Here is a 21,598-nt window from a genome sequence, read left to right on the forward strand (position 1 = left end):
ACGATCTGTCGCGTTCAAGGTGAAGATGCCCGTTGAAAACGCGGGTGTCCTCTGTGGGAAGAAGCTGTGTCTGACCCCCGAGGCCACCTGTGACAGGGGAAGTGCTCCCGCATCGGGTGGTCCTGGCCGGACTTACCCGCCTGCCCATCTGCTCTCTTCTTCCTTGAGTGTGAGCTTCTCGAGGGCTCAGTCTGGCACAGTTTTGGTTTTATTCTTGGTGCACAGAGTGTGGGACGATGCCAGGCCTTGGTGACCAGCATCTCCGATGGCTCTCTCCGCTAAGACCAGGTCTAACAGGGGCTCCAGAGGGGCCCTGGTCAGAGGTATTAGAAATAGTCTTTCACCCCTGAAGTCCTACTGGGACACAGTGTGCAGCTCCCTCTAGAATTTTCCTTCTGTCCTGGACGGCCCCATGAGATGTGAGGTCATAGGTTATGCACAGAAGATGCTCTTGGGAGAATGCCCCTCAGTCCTAGGTGCTGCCTCTGTTCTCCAAACACCTGTGCTGCGTTCAGGGGTCCTTGACCCACGTCAGTGAGAGGCTCTCTGTCCACCACGCAGTAGAACCTGCCGTCCACACAGCCCAGGAGGGGATGCTGCGAGGTCACCGCCACCTGTTGTCTGCCTCACGCTCCTAGTAACTGTCACGGTCCCCTTTTCCCAAAGCTCTCAAATGACCGAAGACTTTATAGTCAGAACTTCCTGCCAACACTCTTGCAGGTGAATGTGTGCTTTTCTTCATGCAGTAGAAAATGTGTTTGTAGATAAAACTTTAAAATGTGGCTCATCTCCCCAGTGACTGGTCATCTCTGAGCTCGCCTGGGCCCCCAGTGTCCATCACGGACATGAGAGAAGCAGCCGTGGAGGGGTCCGGGGGGAGGTGCCCTGGACCCCGGCTCATCCTCCGGAGCGGCTGGGAGTCTTTTCACATCGTGGAGCCACAGAGCTGACTCAGACCAACGAGGGGAAGGCCACAGGGGGCGGGGCTCCAAGGATGTTAGAGAGGGGAGCCAGGAGGGCCCCCCCAGTGGGCGGTGCCCTCAGGCTGCCCCCCCCCCACCAACCCCGACGTCCTGGGCGCTTGGTCCCAGAGCTCAGCCGGACCCACCCTGGCTCAGAGGACAGCCTGAGGCTGAAGTGCCTCGATGACAGGACCCAGGGACGAGGTGGCCCCGAGGTGACAGAGGCCAGTCTAGCCTCTGTGACGCCAGCACCCCCGGGGTCAGAGTTCATGGGCAGCCAGTGCCGTTGAGGGTCCGGTCCTCACCAGTGTGACCCTGGGCTTGGACAAAATCCATGGAGCTCAGTTGTGGGTCAAGGGTTTTTTCCTTTTGTGAGTTGTTGTTTTCTCTCCAGAGCTCTGAAGAGGAGAAGACAGGGGTCTGGGGCCTTAGAGGAAGAATGGGGACGAAGGAGTGGGGGGCTGCTGGGAGGGAAGGAAAGAGAGTCACAGAGAATCTGGAGGCGATGGAGGAGGGAAAAGACACCCCAGATGTACACAGTCTTGTGGTTCCCGGAATCCTGATGCCCGGGCCCTGGATCTTCTGCCAAGCTGCCTGCTGGACAGACAGTGGTGGGTCTCATGGCCGCTGTCCTCTGACAGAGCCCGGGGCTGAGGGAGCATTAACATGTCAGCCTTGGGGGACAGCTGTGCCTGGTGGCCACGTGTCCTAAGCACCCGGCTCAGCACCCAGTGGGCGAGGCTGGCAGAAAACCCGTGGATCGGGCGTTTCCAGCAACGCTCAGCCATGCAAGGGAATCGTTCCTCTAATGGGGGCTTTCTTCTTCTCCCACTCGGGGGCCTGGGTGGCCATGAGCCCAGCACATCGGTCCAGAGACAGCTTATGGCAAAGAGGTTCTGGTTATTCGGCAAACGCGTGGCCCAGTGATTGGGCTGGTTAAACACTTCTGGACGTAGAAGTTTCCTTGTCCAAAGGGAGCAGGTGAGAACGATTAGAGAAGGAGTGGGGTGAAAGGGGGGCCCCAAGGGCAGGAAATGCTGGGGAGGGCAGCTCGGTCCCCAGCCAGCGTCCCCTTAATTACAGTCGTCACTGTACTCGCCATGGGGAGACAGTCCTGGGATCCTCAGCCACGCCGTGGGCTGGTGACTCGGTCTCTACACCACAGAGACCCATCCCAGCCATTGTGTGGGGACCAAAGCGGTCCTCACGTGGCCAGGCTCCCACCCGGCCCACAGTGAAGGGGCTGTGCCTGGGCTGAGGCTGCCCCGGGGTCCGGGGGTGGCGCTGGCAGTCACACTGGGGCTCCAGACTTGTCCAGGACACACGAGGACCCTGCTTGCTGGGCAAGGGAACCCAGTCCGATGGTTTCCAGCAGCGATTAGAGCTGGAAGAAGGCCCATCACTGCAAGGACATGGGGATGAGCAGCGGGCCGAGGGACCCTGGGGGGACACATGAGCTGGGCTGGTCAGGTCCCTCTCGGAGGAGCTGATGGTGGCACAGATCCCTGAACGGTGAGTCTTGTGTGCGCGGGCTCTGGGCACGTGGGCCCGACAGGGGCTGGGCTGAGATGCAGGCAGGGCCTCGGGGACCAGAGTGCACACCATCGGGTGGACACAGGGCCCAGTGAGGGGCCAGGATGGGACTGAGGTGGAGTTGGGTCCTGACACCAGCACAGGTTGGGTGTGGACGGGGGGCTCTCCAGCACCGAGGGCCGGACCACCCACCTCTGCCACTTCGGCCCTAGCCCTGCCAGCCCTGCTTCCATCCACACCCGCGGGGGCCGCAGGGACCAGGCTGTGGACGTCCTCCAGGGGCTCAGACCGCCTTCTTGAGCTGGTGAGGCCTGGCTTCCAGCCTCAGAGCGCATGGCAAGGTGGCCCAGGACGCATGCTTTGGGGGGCTCCTCTGTCGGTCCGCAAGCGTGCATTCAGATCCCGCCTGAGCAGCTTGAATGAGCAGTGCTTCTCACCTGTGACATCGGGATGACAGGAGCGACACGGATGCCCCAGAGGGCTCTGGATGCCAGCTCAGAGGGAGGCGGCACAGTGGCAGCCTGTGGTCAGCACGAAAGCCGGTTCAGAAATACAGATTATTAAGTGCCCTCCTGAACACAGAAGACAGGAGCCTCTGGAAGAAATGCACCCTCAGTGAATTTGGCTTCTGTGCACAGATGAGCTGGCCCCCATCAGCCCAGGCCCTCACCTGCGTCTGCGCCCCGTATGCGGCCTGGTCAGCGAGGATGTCTGGGTTGTCTAGTTTTTTTTTTTTTTTAGACGTTGGGGGTAGGAGTTTAGTAATTTATTTATTTATTTTTGCTGTGTTGGGTCTTCGTTTCTGTGCGAGGGCTTTCTCTAGTTGTGGCGAGCGGGGGCCACTCTTCATCACGGTGCGCGGGCCTCTCACTATCGCGGCCTCTCTCGTTGCGGAGCACAGGCTCCAGACGCGCAGGCTCAGTAGTTGTGGCTCATGGGCCTAGTTGCCCCGCGGCATGTGGGATCCTCCCAGACCAGGGCTTGAACCCGCGTCCACTGCATTAGCAGGCAGATTCTCAACCACTGCGCCACCAGAGAAGCCCCGGGTTGTCTAGTTTTGATGTGGGTTTTCGAGGGAATGTCCTTGACTTTAGAAAACACCTGCTGCGGTGTTTAGGGGTCAAGAGACGTTATGTCTGTGACCTATTCCCAAGCAGTTTAGGAAAATAATAACAGGCAGACACGGGGAGACACAACAGTGTGTGTCAAGTGTGGGCTGGTGTGAGCTTGTGGAATCTGGGAAACCTGGGTGAAGGGGACACAGGGATCCTCTGTGTCATTTTTACAAATTTTCTGTGAGACTGAATCATTTCAAAATAAAAAGTTAAAACTATAAATACATAGATGCTGCCCACAGAAAAGCCTACGATGGGTAGTTTTTTTTTTTTTTTTTTTGCGGTACGTGGGCCTCTCACTGTTGTGGCCTCTCCCATTGCGGAGCACAGGCTCCGGACGTGCAGGCTCAGCGGCCATGGCTCACGGGCCCAGCCGCTCCGCGGCACGTGGGATCTTCCCAGACCGGGGTACGAACCCGTGTCCCCTACATCGGTAGGCGGACTCCCAACCACTGTGCCACCGGGGAAGCCCCCTGATGGGTAGTTTTTTAAAATAAAAATATATATGCTGGCATATAAAGAATTTCCTTTCTGCGAGGAAGCATGAGGCAGGGTTAGCAACGATGATCCTGGGAAGAGGTTCACTTCGTGTCTACACTGCTTGACTTTGATGATCCAGTGCGTATTGTTGCTTTTATATAAAAATATGTTATCAACAGAGATCATCCAGGTGGAGAAAATATTGTCCATTAAAAATGTTTCTTCTTCATATTTCTCTTGATTAAAAAAAAATGCCCACAAATGAAGAGCCCGGGTTACACTGAAGGTGCAGAGGGCAAGTGAAAGGGAGAGAAGGAAGCAGGAGGGGCCGTGAAAGCGGACATCCAGGCTGGAGAGTGGGGGAGTGGGGCTCGGGGGTCAGCCCCGGAAACCCAGCGGCCCACCTGTGTCAAGGGCAAGTGCAGAGGTGCTGAGGAGCCCTCACCCCACCCCATTCCCACTGAACAAGCCAGCAGGCTCAGCGCCCCTTTCGACTCTGGAGGCCACATCCCAAGGGCTGGTTCTGCGGGGCGTCCAGCTCACTCGTAGGGACTTAAAAAAGCCATCCGATCTGGTCACGGGCTGGGTCTTAGCACATGTTGGTTCATGCCTGTGGTGTGAAGAGCCCGCTTCAAGGCAGAGAGGAGAGGGAGCTGGTGTCTCGTCCCACCGTGGCCCTGGGCGGCCCGGCCTCAGCCGTCTTTGAGGGCAACTGTGAATATTCTTGCCGTTAGAAGGCAGAGGGTAAGGAGGAGGGGCAGGCGTGAGGGCCGTGTGCAGCCCAGGAGCTTGGCCTCAGCGGGGTGTAACTCACGGTCAGAAAAGTCCCTCATCATCACAAGCAGTGTGTCTCTTTACGGAGCTGTCTGTCCCCAGCATTTGAATAATTAGCTTCACAGAACTGGGAAGCCACAGAGAAACTGTATGTCTGAAGTAGTGGAATTTAGGCTTCTAAAGCTTTCACTGGAAACATCAAGTTCTAGTCCGTGATGCTGAATAGATTATCTTCAAAACTGACCTAGAGCATTTTCTTTTTTTCAGTTTGCTATATACCATTAAGGATATTTCTGTGAGATTGCTTTTACATGTGCTTGGGTTTTAAACAATTGTTTCTTCCTGTATTGCCAGAAAGTGGAAAGATTTTTAGGATAATTCCGTCTAACCACTGTTTGAATTTTCTAGGGTGTCACAGTGTTCTAGCCTCATAATTTCTATGAACTCAAAAGGGAGGAAAGGGATGATGAACTGATTGAGGGGCTCTATGTGGGAAAATGAGGAGATTCTTCAGAATGGGAGGTGAAGGGACCAGTTGGGTCATTTTGTCCAAAGAGAGAGAGAGGGAGACTGCTCCCGGCATTCGTGGACTTTCTTCTGGTTCCATCCTAAGTGACACAGCGAATGAGCTTTCCCATAACCTGTCTTTGGAAAAGTGTCCAGAAGCCTACAGGGTTTCCTGAGTAGGAAAAACTCCTATTCCGATGAATTTTCTTGTGGTTCCGTGTCCTTTGCTGACGATGCTGTTCATTCTGTCACAGTAGTTATACCCACCCAGGATGACAGTTAACAACTTTTGGTTTATGTCTGTCGGATGCCTCCCTATTGTGTACTGTCAAAACACCTTCGACTTGTAATTGCTTCTCCACTTCCTGAAGGCTCAGAGCTGGAGTCAGAATTTTAGGTGATCCGAGCTGAAGTTCAAGCCCAGTGTTACGTCTGAATGTGAGAATCAGGCAACTATTGGTATTTTCCAGTGATGAAGGATGTAAGGTCTGCAGCTCCTGGGCTGGACCTGTGGGTCTGCCCCTCACGAGCCTCGTGACCCTGAGCAAGTTATATGACCTCCCCAGCCTCCGTTTCCTCATCTGTGAAATAGAGACCCCTATAGGGCAGGGCTACACACATAAAGTGTGTAGCATGGGTCTGACTGCTGAAAACGTGCCTGACTGCTGGTGCTGGGAACAGAGTTCCAGGTCTGGAGAAGTCGTGTGAGATTTAAAGCAGATTTTCTCGGAGTTTGGGGCTTTGGCCCCATCTCCGTGGGGTATGGTCTGCTTCTCCTGGAGTAGCCGTCACCCCGGGCTGGCCCAGGGCCCCTGAGCGGGGCTGGCGCCTCTGGGACCGGCTCCTTCACAGCTGCTAAGAGCATCCTCCTGCCCTCCCCACGTCATCTCAACAGCCCTGCTCTTGCACGGCTCCCCCGGGGTGAGCAGGTGCTGTGGTCCCCGCAGGGCTGCCCTGGAGCTCAGGTGTGCACGGCATCGTCAAGGTAACCCCCAGAAGTGGGAGGACTCCTCCCTCCCACTTGAGGGGTCTTGGCCCCCACCAAGGGTGGGAGAATCATTCTTCTCTCCTCTCTCACTGTCACCTTTTGCTCTTAGGCCACCAAGCCCAAAGCCCCTGGCCTCAGTGCTGTCCTAACGCTGAAGCTCCGTGCTTTTGGGCGCCAGCACCACTCTGCAGGGGTCTGGGTGGGTCCAGGGTACTGAGTGAGCCCGAACTGCAGATCCAACCCCTGTCCTCGTATCAGGAGAGGCCCCTCCCCTGCACAAGGTGGGGAAGGGCAAGGACTCCCCTGGGCCCAGCAGCTACGTGCTTTTAGACCTGGGACTAGGGCAGAGTGTCAGCCGCTGGTCTCTGCTGGGGGTCCTGCACTCCTCCCGTGGCCCCAGCCATGCTCCACATGTCTGTGATTGCAGAAGAGTCACTCCTTCTGGGTCCCCAGCTCCACTGCATTCACCTTACAAAGGAAAACCTGTTCTCACCCTGCGTCATCCGGGCGCTTCTAACAAGAGTTGCCCTCCATCTGTTGCAACAGATTTTTAGATTTTCCTGGTTGTGATGCAAATCAGCCAGGTAAGAACCCCCTGAATCCAGGTGCAGCCAGCACCGCCGGGAACGATGGCCATAGCTGCAGGGTCTCCCTGGGCCCGGCCCCTGGTTGCGATCACTGATCATATTACTGAGCACTTCCCCATTCAGTCATCGCTGAGTAAACTCAGCCCGACACCATTACTGAATGGTATTTGGCTGTTTGGCTAAATCTGCCACTGTTTCCTGTGTGATGTGCCAGCTCTGCTCTGGTCCCATTATGGCCCATGTTGGTCCCCATTTACTAATGTTCATTCTTGCAGGAGGAGTCATGGTAACTTCGGTCGTCTCGCCTGGCCGGTGTCCAATTCCTAATGGAAATACATTAGGAGTATCTTTTGTATTTGAAAAAGCAAACAAAGGTGGCCATTCTCATATTAATCTCCAGCGGGACAAACCTTCACGTCTGAAGGAACAAAGCACTCGAAACAGCCTCTTGGATATAATGAGCTTCTAAGGTGTTTCTCTCTCAGAGTGTTCCCTGTCCCTCTGTCATGTGGAGGGCAGTTCTCTTGATGCAAACACCCCGAATGTGACAAATGTGACCAGGTGAGAGCAGGTTGTCCCTTGAACGGTGAAAGCAGTGGAGCTGGTAGCCCCGGAGGAGTGAGCCTCCTTCTACAAATACAGACACGCCCCAGAGCGGCTGGGGGCTGAGGAACAGTTCGAAGGGGTCCTGAGGGGGGATGAGGTGCCTTTGGTTCTCCACCTCCCGGCACATCCTTTAATCAGCACAGGTCGGCGCTGGTCTAATGGGTGTACGTGTGTGTGCATGCGTGTGCAAATGCATGCACGTGTGTAGAGTTTAAAGAAAGTGTGAACGCCACATTGGATTCTCTGAAATAACCAGAACTCTGTAGAGTCCGAAACAACCAGGCGAGGGACCCCCGTGTGAGCAGTGGGCGTAGGGTGGGGGGAATGAATCCTTGTATGTACTTCCTTCATTTGGAGATGTAACAAATGATATTTCTCGTACTTTATCTCAAATGTGTGCTGACACTGTTGTAATTGATAGCTACAAATCCAGTGAAGCATTACTGAATACGTGGCAGCTTTCTGTCATCACATATTTTCCCAATCAGTGTCCCAGAGACACAGCTGCCGCCATGCAGAACTTACCGGTTGGTTGTTCAAGTGGGACCTTCAGGCTTGGAAAGGTCGGGAACTCCTGCCTTTTGTATTCGAGCCTCACTACGCTCAAGGAGCCGTCATCTGTCTGGTTATTTTGTCCCAGTATCTTGGGGGACAACTGGGCAGTTGCCCAGGAACAGCCCTGCCGCCAGCCTACGAGGTGACGGTAGCTGGGGAGCAGATATCCCCTGGATACCGTGCTAAAGCTGGTGACTGGGCCTTCCCCACGTCTGATGGGCACTTGAGGACTGGATCCAAAACAGAACTGCCACGTGCCCTCCCGCCGGCTGCCCTGGGGCCTCCCGGGACAGTGGCCTGGCCCATGCCTGGTGCAGAATCAGGCCATTTCCTTCCCCTCTCTGGAGTCAGCTGGCATGTGGGAGGAGGTGTGGACAGAGTGAGTGGAGCGCAGACCCTCACACGAGCAGGCAGCTGGCTGATTTCTGACGGGACCCCCGGCTGCTCTGCCACACTTTTACAGACAGATCTTCACACGTGACCTTCACAGTGTCACACATCCTGGCTCTGCGGCCACTTTTCATCCTAAGCTTGCTTTCGCTGCTACAACAAGATGAAAGGGATGAGCATCCTTTCCTGACTTGGTCTTGGGTGTCTCGGGGACGGTATTCCTCGCTGGGTGCTTGATAAGACGTGGGCTTCTCTGTTGAACCCTCCAGTCAGTGAGGCAATATTCTAGCAAGAAGAAAAACTGTAAATCACCATATCAGTCATCATATTTTTCCAGAAGGAGCTGGAGGGGCAAGGTACACAGGGTAAGAAAAACACCTTCAGGCCTCCAGTGTGAAGGAGGGGTGGCTGAGGTCTGACTCCAGCAAGTCAGTGGAGACGCTGAATGCCCCAGTCTCCTCCAGGACCAGCCATCTTCTCTTTTTCCATACAGCAGGGCATGGAGTAGCAAACTCCAACGCTAGTTCCAGATACATTTTTATTTCACATCCCATGTATCATGTGTGCATGGCCTCTCAATATCTCCAGGAAGATATTTGATCTGTCAGTAAATACTAATAACATCACAAGGATTTAGAGCTTATTAGGCAATTAACTCTAAAAAGTGATGGAAGTGAGGTTCAGAGGAAAGAATCTGAGTTATTATGCTCATAAGTATTCAGTCACCATGAAGCTTCAAAGAAAATGACTGCGAACCACAGAAAACAGGGGAATCAGGTGAGCGCTGAACACTGCCCAGAGTGATGCTGGGAGAGCCACAGCTCAGAGCCAGCTTCCCCGTTGTGACCTGCACAGATGGCCGGGTTGGCACGGTGTTTTAGTCAGTTGTCTGAATATTGGGGAAAACTCATTTCCTTTATTCCTGGGTTACATTTATGTAGAGAACTCAGGGAGCATACATGAGACTTGCAGCCCCAGGTAGGGAGGGAGTTGGGGTGAAGATGGTGAGGTTTTCTTGGCCCCCAAGCAGGGAAGGAGGTAGAGCTCACAGGTGTGGGGAATGTGTTGGTCACTCGAAAAATCACCCGGTGACCGTGCTTCAGACCAGCCGTGGGGACCAGCCATCCCGTGTGGAGGCCACTGGTGACACGGCTGTTCTCCTAGGTCTGCTCCAGGGGAAAAAGCAGCAGGTGTGCAGACACGGTTTTGTTTTCGCTCTGTCAGGAAAACACACAAGAAACGGTTTGCTGTATTGGAGCAGCGAGTACTGAACAGACCTGCCCTAACCTCAGGCATTTGGAACCCTCTCCAGCCTGGGCGCTGAGCAGAGGACAGAGGTGTCCCCAGGGGAGGTGGCCGTGTCCTCACACGCTCCTCATTGCATGAGGTTGGAGACGCGTGGCCTTTCTGAACCCTCGGCTCCAGTGGGGCTCCCTGGAGGGCCTTCCGGGGGGAGCAGAGTTGGAAGGTCAGTGGCCTCTATGGCTGTCACGTCGAGGCTGCCCTTCCGCAGGGCTGGCCTCCGCTGGAGAGTTTTCTTCACCGAGTCCTTCTGTCAAAATGATTCATAAAACGGCCCTCAGCCGTAATTTACACCTTGATGCAAACATAAATGAGTGGGTTCCCAGCACCGGGATTTGGGCCTTTGGGGGTCCCAGACAGGGAATGTTTGTGGAGAAGGATGGTTCCTGACTGGCCTTGGCAGGTTTCTGGGGAGTCCAGCCCTGGGTGTCCTCTGTGGGTCCTGACCCAGAGCCCCACAGAACCCCGCAAAGAGGCCGTCAGACCCCAGGGCGGTTGAAGCAGGGGGGCCTCAGGGAGGCAGAGGCGCGGTTTTCCTGACCTGGTTCTTCCTCCTGTGCTCCGTCGGCCCCTCCAGGGAGACTCAGAAGGACGACGGAGCTGCTGCCCCACTCACTTCAAAAGACAACGTTCCTTTTATCTCCCGCTGTAAGATTAGGAGTCCGGGCACACTGACTTGTGTCTGAACACTTTAAACACACTCTTGGGAAAACATAAACAGGATTTATACAAAATGCTTTAATCCCCCGCAAAGAGCAATGAACTCTCAGGAAGGGGCACCAGCCAGCGGAGAGCTGGGTGAGTGGATACTTGCTTTGTCTGTTTCTCACCTGGGCCTCAGGAGCGGCCTCACGTCAACCATAAACATCTCCCCAAATGTCTCTTGGACACAGGTGCTGAGCTGGGGAAACAGGCGAGCAGAAAAGGTCTGGGGCTGTGAGGGGCTCAGGGTCTCATATTTATAAACAAACCTCCATTTAAAATGTTGATTGATCTGACTTTCTTCTTCTGGGGAGTCTAGATGATTCTCACGAGGTTCTGCCGTCCACATGCTCCTAAAAACATAAGTGTGAGTGGAGTTTTGGGAGATTGAATCATCAACCCATGCAAGTGCTGGGATGTGGCCGTGACTGCGAATTCTTTGGAAATGAACCCTGAATGTAACTGTTTGGTAAATCAGCACTTTTCCAGCCTCATACAACTCCATAGGTGAGCAGATTTCAAGATGGTCTCCTGCAATGGGCTTGTTTTGTGGATGAGGAAATGGGGACCCAGAGAGGTTAAAGTCTTTCTCAGCATCACACAGCAGCTGTAGCGACATCTGGGTTGTGTGTAAAGCAGGACGTGTTTGCATGTAGACCCAACACTGTACATGGTGATGACACATTGGCCTTTCTGCTTCATTTCAAGAGATGGAGTAAGGCCAGCAATTTACAGACTTCATGGTAGGAGAAAAGATACACAGCTGCATGCACAGACATGCACAAGCACAAACGCAAACGCGCGTGTACTTTATTTTTGCAAAGGAAAGGGAAATTGGGAAAAGAAGTGTTGACACCAACTCTCACATCCTTAGAAGGGAAGCCAAGCCCTCCGTTCACTTGAAGTGTCTGATATATTAATTACGTTTTCTTAAAACTACTCAAGTTCTTAAAATAAAGTGGAGAGCAATTTAAAAGTCAGGTGGGACAGAGAGGAAATGACTTAAATATCCATCTCTCTTCCCTGTGAGTTAATGTCTCCGTTGTCCGTGTTCTATTATGTCTTTGGAAATAATAACTCTGGAGGTTTATTTTCCTTTTATTTATTTATCAAGTTATCTTTTGGCGGCCCTGTCTGGCCGCAGGGGGACCGGGCCTGGGCCTGTCCGGAAGGGCTGCGCGGAGAGTATTGTTTGCCTTCTGTGCCTGAATGAACATCTGGCCGAAACTCGCAGCCCAGGGCCATCTATTTGTTTTTAGAGTGTGGTCGTTATTTTCTGCCCATGTGCCCCAGTCAGCCCGAGACACTCTTGGATCCTCATCAGTGGGAAAGGACCAGAACGCCCTCACTAGTACTTTCTTCTGTCGCCTGCAGGGCCTCTGAGCTGTTCCTGATGGAGCCATGGTGGCCAGCAGCACTTTAGTGCCCCCTGGTTCCCGGGGGCTGGCAGGAAAGCCGGAGGACCCCACCTCCCAGGGTTGCAGTTCTCTGGGCTGCATCCCACCCCGCCCAGTGATAAAACATAAATCACAACATGACAAGTGGTGCAACGGATGTGCCTTGGAGGGGTCGGCCCTGGGCTGGTGCGGTTGAGCCCCTCCAAGTGGGAAGGGCTTATCTGCCATAGTCCCGGCCTCTGTGTCGCTGCAAATGGGACTTAAAAGCGACGCTCTAAGTGGATTAGGCCTAGAGATTAGCGAGAATATCCTGTGTTGAAAGGTCTGGATTTCACTCTCCCCGGGGACCCCGAGGATTGCGAAGGACCAGTATTTCCAATGCTGTGGCAGCAGCTGCCACGCGGGAGACCCTGTTGCCGAGAGATGGGGAAGGGGTGGAAGAGGCCGTCCTTTCACGCTGCTTTGCCCAGGCCTGACCCGTCCCTGTGCCCCAGATGCAACCCCCGCCCCGCCTTTAAGGGCCGTGCGTTACCCAGACAATCGCCAGGTGAGTCAGAACCTGGAAAGGACAGGTCAGAAGATTCTCTTCCAGAAACGTCCGGGCTCCTGAAGTCACTTAGCACAAAGGCCGGAGGGACTCGTTTGATGTTGGGGGTTGTGGCTGAACGTCCTGCTGTTGGTCTGGATGTGCAGGGCTGGGGTGAGGGGTGGGGGTTGCGGCGGCAGCCAGGCGCCCTGAGGGTCCCACTTCCCAGGCCTCCTCGGGGCCTCTCTGTCCTGGCAAACTCTGCTCAGGGGTTGGGGGGGTAATTGCTCTCAGATGCGGAGGGGACAGATATTATTCACTGAGCAGGAAGCTGCTTGTGGGGCACCTGATGTGGAAGAGGCCTTCGTTAATTGCGTGTTGCTTTCCTCATTCCTGCGGGAAGAGCAGGTAGCGGTCCGGCTGCTAACTTGGTCGGTGCCTGTGGGATTTTGTCTCGCGGGAATTTTCCGTGTAGCTCAGTCCTATGTCCTCACTGCAACCCTCGAGCCACAGGAATTGACTCTGTGGTGCAGCTCCCCTCCAAGAGAACCCGGGAACTTGCTCGGGATCATTGCTAACAGGTGGCAGAGCGAGGATTCCAACCCAGAATTTTGCGTTTACCTGGGGCTGACTTACTGCTCCGATGCCGGGGGCTGCCCGCTGATCAGACCGAGGATGCGGATTTTCCACTGGGTGTGGGATCCTCACTTGGCTCCGGGGAAGGCGGGCTCCCCCCACCCCAGGCTGGCCGCTGCACGTGGTGGCCAGCTGCGGCTCCCATCCGGGTAGGGGTGGAGCAGAGCCAAGGCTGCACATCAAAGAGGGGCAGGGAGGTGTGCTGGCTCCTTCCTGACTCCGGCCTCCGCCGCACGCTTCTCCGCCTGTGTGAAATTAACCGTGGCCGGACCACTGGGGGATCCCGTTTTGCAGGACAAAAACTGTTATCCTAGCTTCCTCCAGTCCAGTTGCAACTGGTCACAGGTGGGCAGGTGGCGGGCTGCAGAGGCTCCTTTATAGGAAGTTCTTACCACTTTCACTGGAGGTGAAAGAATCTCTGACCAAACAGTTAAAACTGCTTAAAGTAAAAAAAGCAGAGATCAAACTACTATAAATTCTTAGGCGTTTAACAGTCTCATGGAATAGGGTAATCTGACTAATTTTTCAAAGAATTAAAATAGTAGAAATTTCTTTAAAAAAATTCTATGGAAGATAATAATTTAGAAACAAAAATCTACTGGGCACCCACGTTGTGCTTTGTGTAAAAGTTGTACAAGACCCCGGAGAGGTTCTGGTCCAGTGGGGAGACAGACCTTTGAACAATCTCAGTCCCAAACGATCAGGACTGCGGTTAAAGTGTGTACAAAACGTTACTGAAATAGAGAGCACGGGACTGGTGACGGTTTAGAGGGGTGGGGAAACCTCAAACTCTTCCCCAAGATGACAGTATTTTGGCTGAATGCTGAAGGATGCCTGGGACATCTGTAGGGAGGGCAGAGAGAAGGGCATCTGTGACTGAGAGCAAACTGTGCGTGCGTCGGTGTGAAGGCGGGAAGGGGCCTGGTGTGTCCGGGGACTGGCTTCGGGGTCATGCTTCTGAAAGCCATCCGTGTTCTCTATTGTAGATAAAAGTGTGGAACCCCAGCTCATTAGAAGGTAAACCACCTTTTACTACATTGTCTGAGGATGCCCAGGTTTTGAGGTTAAAGAAACTGGGTTAGAATCCTGGCTCTGCCATGCTGTTTGTTTGTTCATTCATTCACTCAAATACATTGTCAGGCAACGCCTGGTCCCGGACACACAGAAACGAGCAAAGACACACACACTGGTGCCAAAGGCAGGCCAGGCTGGGAGCAGAGTGTGTGGATGGCACAGAACAAGGGTTTCTCCCGAGCTGATCCGAGGGCAGGTGGTGGAGTCCGTGGCATGGAAGGTTTTCATAGAGGAAAGGACCTCTGAGCTGAGTTTTATACCTGAATGAAAGTTAGGAGGCCTGAGGAAGGTGGGACGTTCCAGGCAGAGGGAAAGGGAATGGGGAGGAGGACCAGCCCGTGAGTTGGAAGAACCAGAGTTAAGCCTGTCCTGCGGTGTAAACTCTGGTGGGCAGCCAGGGCAGGGGCTGGTGGCGGCTTCAGGCCCGGGGATGGAGGGGTCTGTACAGCACCAGATCTGTTCCACATTAGAGTCACCCTAGGGAGCTTTACAGATGGATCAGTGTGCAGGTCCCACGACAAAAGGTCCTGACTGAATTGGACTGGGTCCTGGCCGTGTTGTCGCCTGTTTTTGAAACTGGGTGACTAATGTGTGTGCAGCTGCAGGGGTCGGGGGGCGGGGGGCGGGCACTGAAGGGCTTTCGATAAAGGGCCTGGCTCAGTCGCTCTGTGATGGGGAAGGGCCTTTCTGGCAGAAGTGTGGAGGAACCAGCGGCATAAGAAGCAGGAAAAACATGTTGGAGACGATCGTCCACACTGGCGATGGTGGGGCCTGAACTGGGGCGGCAGCTGTAGGAGTGAAGACAGACAGGAGGAGGTGTTTTCGAGAAACATCCAGGAGGTAAGATCAGCAGGGGTTGATTGACGCTGAGGACGTGAGGATGAGGGAGAATTCAAGGTGGGCACTCCAGTGGAGCTGTCGGGCCAGATGGAAGACACCCAGTGACGCCTGCATTTAAGATAAACAAGGAATGTATGTTTTTTAGTCTAAGGATGTCCCATGCAATATTTGATGCAAACTTATAAATATTTTCTGAATCTGACAATCTTTGTCCCTGGGCTTAAGGTGGAGACGTGAGTAAACAGAGATTACAGAAGGAAAAGTCATCGTGTTGGTGACAAACCAAGAGCTTTGCCATAAGCAGGAGGAGACATCCAGTTGGCCGTTGTTGGATATACATGTCTGTAGTTTGCAGAGTTACCCAGGCTGAAGTCACCAGCATAATTTTGTAGAAGTTGAAACCATGGGATGTGGATGAGTCTTCTCAGCCCCACTAGATGAAGTGAGGACAGTGGCAGTTCAGGATGGAACCCAGCTTTTTAGGTGACTTTGAGAAAATCATTAAGCTTCTCGGAGTTGCTCTTCCCCCTCTGTAAAACGGAGAATAATAAAACCCACGTCAGATACTTGTCATCTCCAGGTGTGACACCTTGCCTGGCTCTTACTATTGCCAACGTTATCCTTGTCACCATCAGTGTCACTTAAATGGATCGTTCAGAATAGTGAGCAAAGACGAACTAGCGTCTACAAAAACAGATATGTCAAAATATTAGCAAAACAATATACTTGTGAAGAAACAAATGCAACGAAAAGAACCACGAAGCCCCAAACTATGGATTGTTTGATGTAGTTCAAATAGTAGGAGAAATCAGAGGGATAATTCTTTATTACAGTAATCTCAGTTTTATTAATTATATTCTCCAAAGGATGAAGTGAAGAAGGCTAATTTACATCTCCCAACACACCCCACCAACAGAGTCTTAGCAAAGAGTTTATTTTCTTTATCTTTAGCCTTTCTGGGAAGTAAATGGTTAAAGATATAAGTAATATTCATTTTTTATAGCAGGAGAAAGAATGTTAATTGTCTGAATTGGCCCACAAATACATACAGATGGAGTACGCACACACACACACACACACACACACACACACACACGGTCCTACCTGATCTCTCTTCAAATTTTGTCCAGACACGTAAGCCACACAATGAGTTGCTGTTTGTTCTGTACATACAGAAAGAAGCAGGACCACCAGGGCTTTTTAATCTTGTTCCAAAGGTGGGAAACTAATGCCTCGATGAAAAGAAAAGGGAACATAGAAATGTTTGGGAAAAACTCAAAAAACTAATGCCTCAAAGGATCCCCTTTAGCTCATCTTGAATAATGTAAACAGTTTTAGAGAAATCTATGTTCATACAGATATTCAAGCACTTATTTCAAGCTCCCATTTTATATACATCTTCTGTTTGTTTCCCACTGGGTGTCCGAGTAGCATCCTGACGTGTTCCATCTGTCAATCAAGTTGCCAAAATTTACAAATGACCTCGCAGGGCCTTGCTCTCTTGTAGTAAATCACTACTAGGAGACAAAGAGGCACAAGACTCAGACTGAGCCTCTGAGCTTCTAGATCGGGAGTGAGGGTGGGGATGGAGGGAAGGCACTGATTTAAACAAGCTCCTTCCACACTTGTGCTCAGAGAGAAACACCCAGGAAACAGGCAGCGCTCGTTCACTGGCTGGTTCATTTCACGCCCAGAGGCGGGCGTTACAGCCCAAGCAGGAGTTCGGTCCTGTGGGGCGGGAACAGGGAGCAGACGGCCCCGCTTCCTGTTACACGAGCAATAGGGCTCTGTTGAACGAAAAGAACAAAGTGCCAAGAGGGGGAGACCCTCGGATTAACTCTGCCTGGGTGGGACCAGAGGCTTATCCTGCGTTTTCCAGCTGGTTGCTCATGCAATCTCAAATGTAGAGGATTAAAAAAAAGAAACCCGTTGCCTGATTTGATATGGTGCAAGTCTCCTGGCAGAGCTAGTCTCTGCTTCCCCTGGACAAGCCCTGCACTTACTCCACGCCTCCATGTGGCTGGGGCCCTCCGTGTCTGTCTACATGGCTGCAACCTAAGGCACGGGCTTGCTTCCCAGCGCCATGGTCCACTGTACACACTGGTGTTTCCTACACGTTTGCTGTTGGCGTGAATGGATGCAGCCCCTCTAGAAAACATAAGTGCCCTGGAGCAGGAACTCCTGCTCTCACCTTCTGCTCCCACCCACATCTTCCCTCTGCTAAATGAAGGGTTCTGAATATTGGGCTCCGGTCATTCTGTCTTTGCTGGGGAGAGGTTGCCCACGTGGGAAGAGAGGAAGGTGGATTCCAACGGTGGCAACAAAATGTAGGGACTAATGTCTCAACCAGTGAATTAGAATTTCAAGGGGAGTTCCTATTATTTCCAACCGTCACAAACCATTAAGAAGACTTCGACCCAAATGATCGATTCTCAGGTCCCTGAGCGGGCTTCAGTGAGAAGTGGTCAGCAAGTTGTGAGCCCAGGAGGCCACAACTTACTTTCCTGCTCTTATTCTATTGCCCCTTCTTATCCAGGGCCCTAAGCATTCTTTGGAAACAAACAAAAATCGTAATAAAGCAAGCAGAGTTCACTAAGGGCACATAAACATTTTAAGAGCAAACCAACCAGATTTCCTTTCATACATATCAGTTTAGAAAGGTCCACTATGAGAAGCCTTTTGGGAACTATAATCATGTCAGTAATCATTTCACTTAGTTTAGCAGAGAAACAAAACACATACTCTTTCAGTTTGATTAATTAAGGCCCACCGAAGGAAACGCCAACATGGGAGCAAGGTGGCGGGAGAGACTTGGACCACTCTGTACATCCGTTCTCTCTGTGTGATGTGTCTGTCTTCTCTAATCACTCACCTGATAGAGCCGTGACAACTCTGTGTATGGAACCAATAAAAAGTTTCCACGTATTGTCAGGTCCGAGGTGTATCCTCAGGTCCAGACATCCTCATCTTTTAGGCTCTGTACTTCTTCCTTAGCAGAGTTACACTGGACTCTGGCACTCTGCCGACTTCCAGATACAGTTAAACGCTGGATGTGAGGAGCTGGGATCTTTGCCGTGTGTCCGACCTTCCCAGACTCACAGCTGAAGGCAGAGGGGACTGGTCCTGGCCAGGCCCTCAGCCTCCATCTCTCCTTCCCATCCCACCGCTGTAGAAAAGAAAGAAAGAAAGGCTGAGATACTGAAATCAACTTTACAACTGGGGAGGGGGCAGCATCAACAGGACTCCACCCACTACGTCTGTATTCACTGTCCTGCCCGAGACAGATGTGCCTCTTCAGAATCCCCGGATGTCCATTTCCAAGGTCACAGAGAGTCTTCCTTACCCCGTGTCTATATTGAAACCACCTGGATGGGTTTTGATAGACTAAGACTTAATTAAGGAAGCCAAGAAGTTTGTTGTTCATGAATAATTGAAATGAACGAGTGAGTGAACTTATGAGCTAAAAGCCAACCGAGAACAAACGGATCACCAGCAGCAAACTCATGTCAAAGCCTGTAAGAGTTTTCTAAGAAATAAGTACATTTAATTCAGAATTGAAAATGCCTTTTGCCATCACTGATAAAAACATCTCCTAAGGAACAGAGGAAACAATTTATATATTCTCCAAGTGTAAGTATGCATTTATTGTATACATATATATTATAAATATGCAAGTATGTGTATACCAGAAGGTATGGCTGCGTGTTGTGAGCTGTTATTACTCTTATGGACACACTGGTGACGCCATCCCATGGGAGACCGTGCCTGAGAATAAGCCTAGGGGTGCACAGCTGGGCATTCACCCTGAGACCGTGAATCGCCCCAGGCTCGAGGCTTGTCTTGGCCTTGGGTGGATGCCTGCAAACAGTTTTTACTGTTATTTTGAAACACGGGCTGACGCTTGGGCCCCTCACATGCCATTTTCTCTTCGTCACAGGGAAACATTTTCCCTGAGGGATGAATTACCATGTGTGGGAACTCCTGCCCCAGCTTATGCAGCTGAAAGACTTGGGAAATAGGAAACGGAAGGCGGGAAGGGCGAGACAGGAATGACCGGAGCTCTGTCCCTGGAAAATTCCCTTTATTTCTGTCACGACAGAGCCGGGCTTGCGTCCTGCCCTTCTGACCCCAGCATGGAAGGAAAAGGGGGGCTGGCACCATGGGGGGACCATACCGGTCCCTGCCTCGGATGGGACCTTGCTGTGACTGGGCCCCATCAGGTCCCTACCTCCATGTCTCTTGCTGCCACCTTCTGGGGTCCGTGTGGCCCTGCCTGACCCTGGTCTCGTCCCCCGAGCCTGGACCCTCCCACCCGGAGCCTGGCTCACAGCGTTCGCTCTGCCTGGGACGCCCTGGCTGACCCTCCATTTGTTAAATCTGAACGTCCTTCGAGTTCAGCTCCCATGTCACCTCACTAGGGATCCTCCCCAACCACTCAAACGCTGTAAGAATTTACCTGTCCCTCTTCTCTGCTTCTAGACCGTTTCCTGTAGCCACTTCTCACCACGGGGAATGCCAGGTGAGTTGATTGGGAGCAGAATTGATTTTGTACACTGCATATCGATGCAAGCAGCAAAGGGCTCACCTGTGAATCTGAGATTTTGCCCACCTGCTTTACACCCCACCCCAAGGCTGAGAATATGCAGACGGGCCTCGGAGCTGAGCCACCAAAATCCTGTGTGTCCCGAGTAGGCTCTCTACTGTCCCAGCTCTGGCTCCTGATGTGGGCCCTGGTCTCGTTCCCCTGTGCAGAGAAGCCCACCAACCCTTCCCACTCACTAACTACAACTCAAAACTCTGGGAAAACCACAAAAACAACTATCTGAGGGCTGTGAAGAGCACACAAAGCAGGCAGATTGTGGAACCGACTCAAACTTGGAGAGATGATTGCACACAACCACTGGTCCCCATCGTGGGATGCTGAGAACGTTAATAGAAACTCCATCCTGCTTGCCAGAGGAGCTAGGAGAATGGCGCAGAGAATCCCGGAGGGGACCCCCTAATTCTATGTGTAAACCCACACAGCTCTCAGCCTAACCCATGAACCACCTGTGCAAAGGACAGGCCCCAAACAGCATAATGGGAGTATTAGCTTCCTGGGGCTGCTGTAAAAATCTCCACACACTTGGTGGCTTAAACCAACAGAAACATTTTCTCTCCCAGTTCTGGAATTTGTTCTGGAGCCAGAAGTCTGAGATTAGTTTTACTTCTTGTTAATTGGAGTTCATCAAAATTTAAACTTTTGCTTTTTCGAAGATATCGTAAGAACATGAAGAAGCAAGCCTCAGACTGGGAGGAAACATTGAAGGATTTGTAGGGACACTGTATTAAGAACCCGTACAACTCGATTACAAACAACCCAGTGAAAAACTGGGCCAAAGGTTCGGATGCTTACAAAAGAAGCTACCCGAACGTCTGGCAAAACACATGAAGTGATGCTCAACATAATCTGTATCAGGGAAAGATGAATGAAATGGACAATAAGATACCACCGCGCTCATGGCGTTGGCTGCAGTTAAAAACAGTGAGCATGCCAAGTGTTGGGGAAGATGAGGAGCAACTTGCTGGTGGGGATGTAAAACGGTCCAGTGCTCTGGGAGACATTCGGGCAGTTCCTTTAAAAGCTAAACATATACCTATCTATGGTCCAGCCCAGCCTTTCCCCTCCTGAGTCAAGTTACTCCAGAGACACGTTGTGTCCAGGATGTGACTGTTCTTTGCAGCTTTGTTTGAAGTAGCCAAAACAGGAAACGACGCAAGTGCTCACTGTAAGGGTAAATGAGAATCATTTTCTCCATTTATAAAGGCCCCAAAGACCATGTTCCCTTTCTCAGAGTGTTTTCTGCGAGACGCAGTGCATCTGTGTCCTTGCTCTGTTTGGAATACAGGTCCGTGTCTCCAGGACCGAGCCGAGGCTCCAGGCTTACAACGTAAAGGTGTCTCTCTATCGGTCCATAGGGTCTTTCTCTTGGCCCTATTTGTATCCTCAACCCCACCCACAGGTGGATGGATAAGCAAACTGTTGTCTATCCAGACCACGGAACACACTCAGCAATAGAAGAGAATGAATCGTTGACATGTGCAGCAGCATGAATGGATCTCAGAGAGTGGTGCTGAAGCCCAAGTGGAAGCTGGGTCTCTCCGACCCCATCCTCCGGCCTCAGTGGTCTGGGTATTTCCCAGGGCTGAGCTCTTGGCCCAGAAACAGCCGTACTTTTCCCTCAGTTTGTTGTCTTATCTTCAGACTACTTTTCACAGCCAAAGTGGAATTCATAATGAGGGGGGCGGTGAGTGGACTTCAGTCTCATCACTTAAAAACATCTATAAAAATATGCAGGGCTCTGCCTCAACCAAGAGCCAGGGGTCCTGAGAACAGGGTCTTGAGCCTGAATTTGCAAACAGGTAGTGCCCCAAGAGCTGCCTCCTCATCGTCTGGGGACTTGCTTAAAAAGAGCTCCCTGAACACCTGTGGGAATTGCAATTTAATTGATCTGAGATGGTGCTGGGAATTTGTATTTTCATGAGGGGTCCAGGTTATTGTAACACGCAGTAAAGTGTGGGCACCGTGGCTCTGAGGGTCACGTCATTGACTGGAAAATTCCATCTTTTTCAGTCTCTCCACTT

The sequence above is a fragment of the Phocoena sinus genome, chromosome 14 (assembly GCF_008692025.1).
Source record: "Phocoena sinus isolate mPhoSin1 chromosome 14, mPhoSin1.pri, whole genome shotgun sequence".
Lineage (NCBI taxonomy): Eukaryota > Metazoa > Chordata > Mammalia > Artiodactyla > Phocoenidae > Phocoena > Phocoena sinus.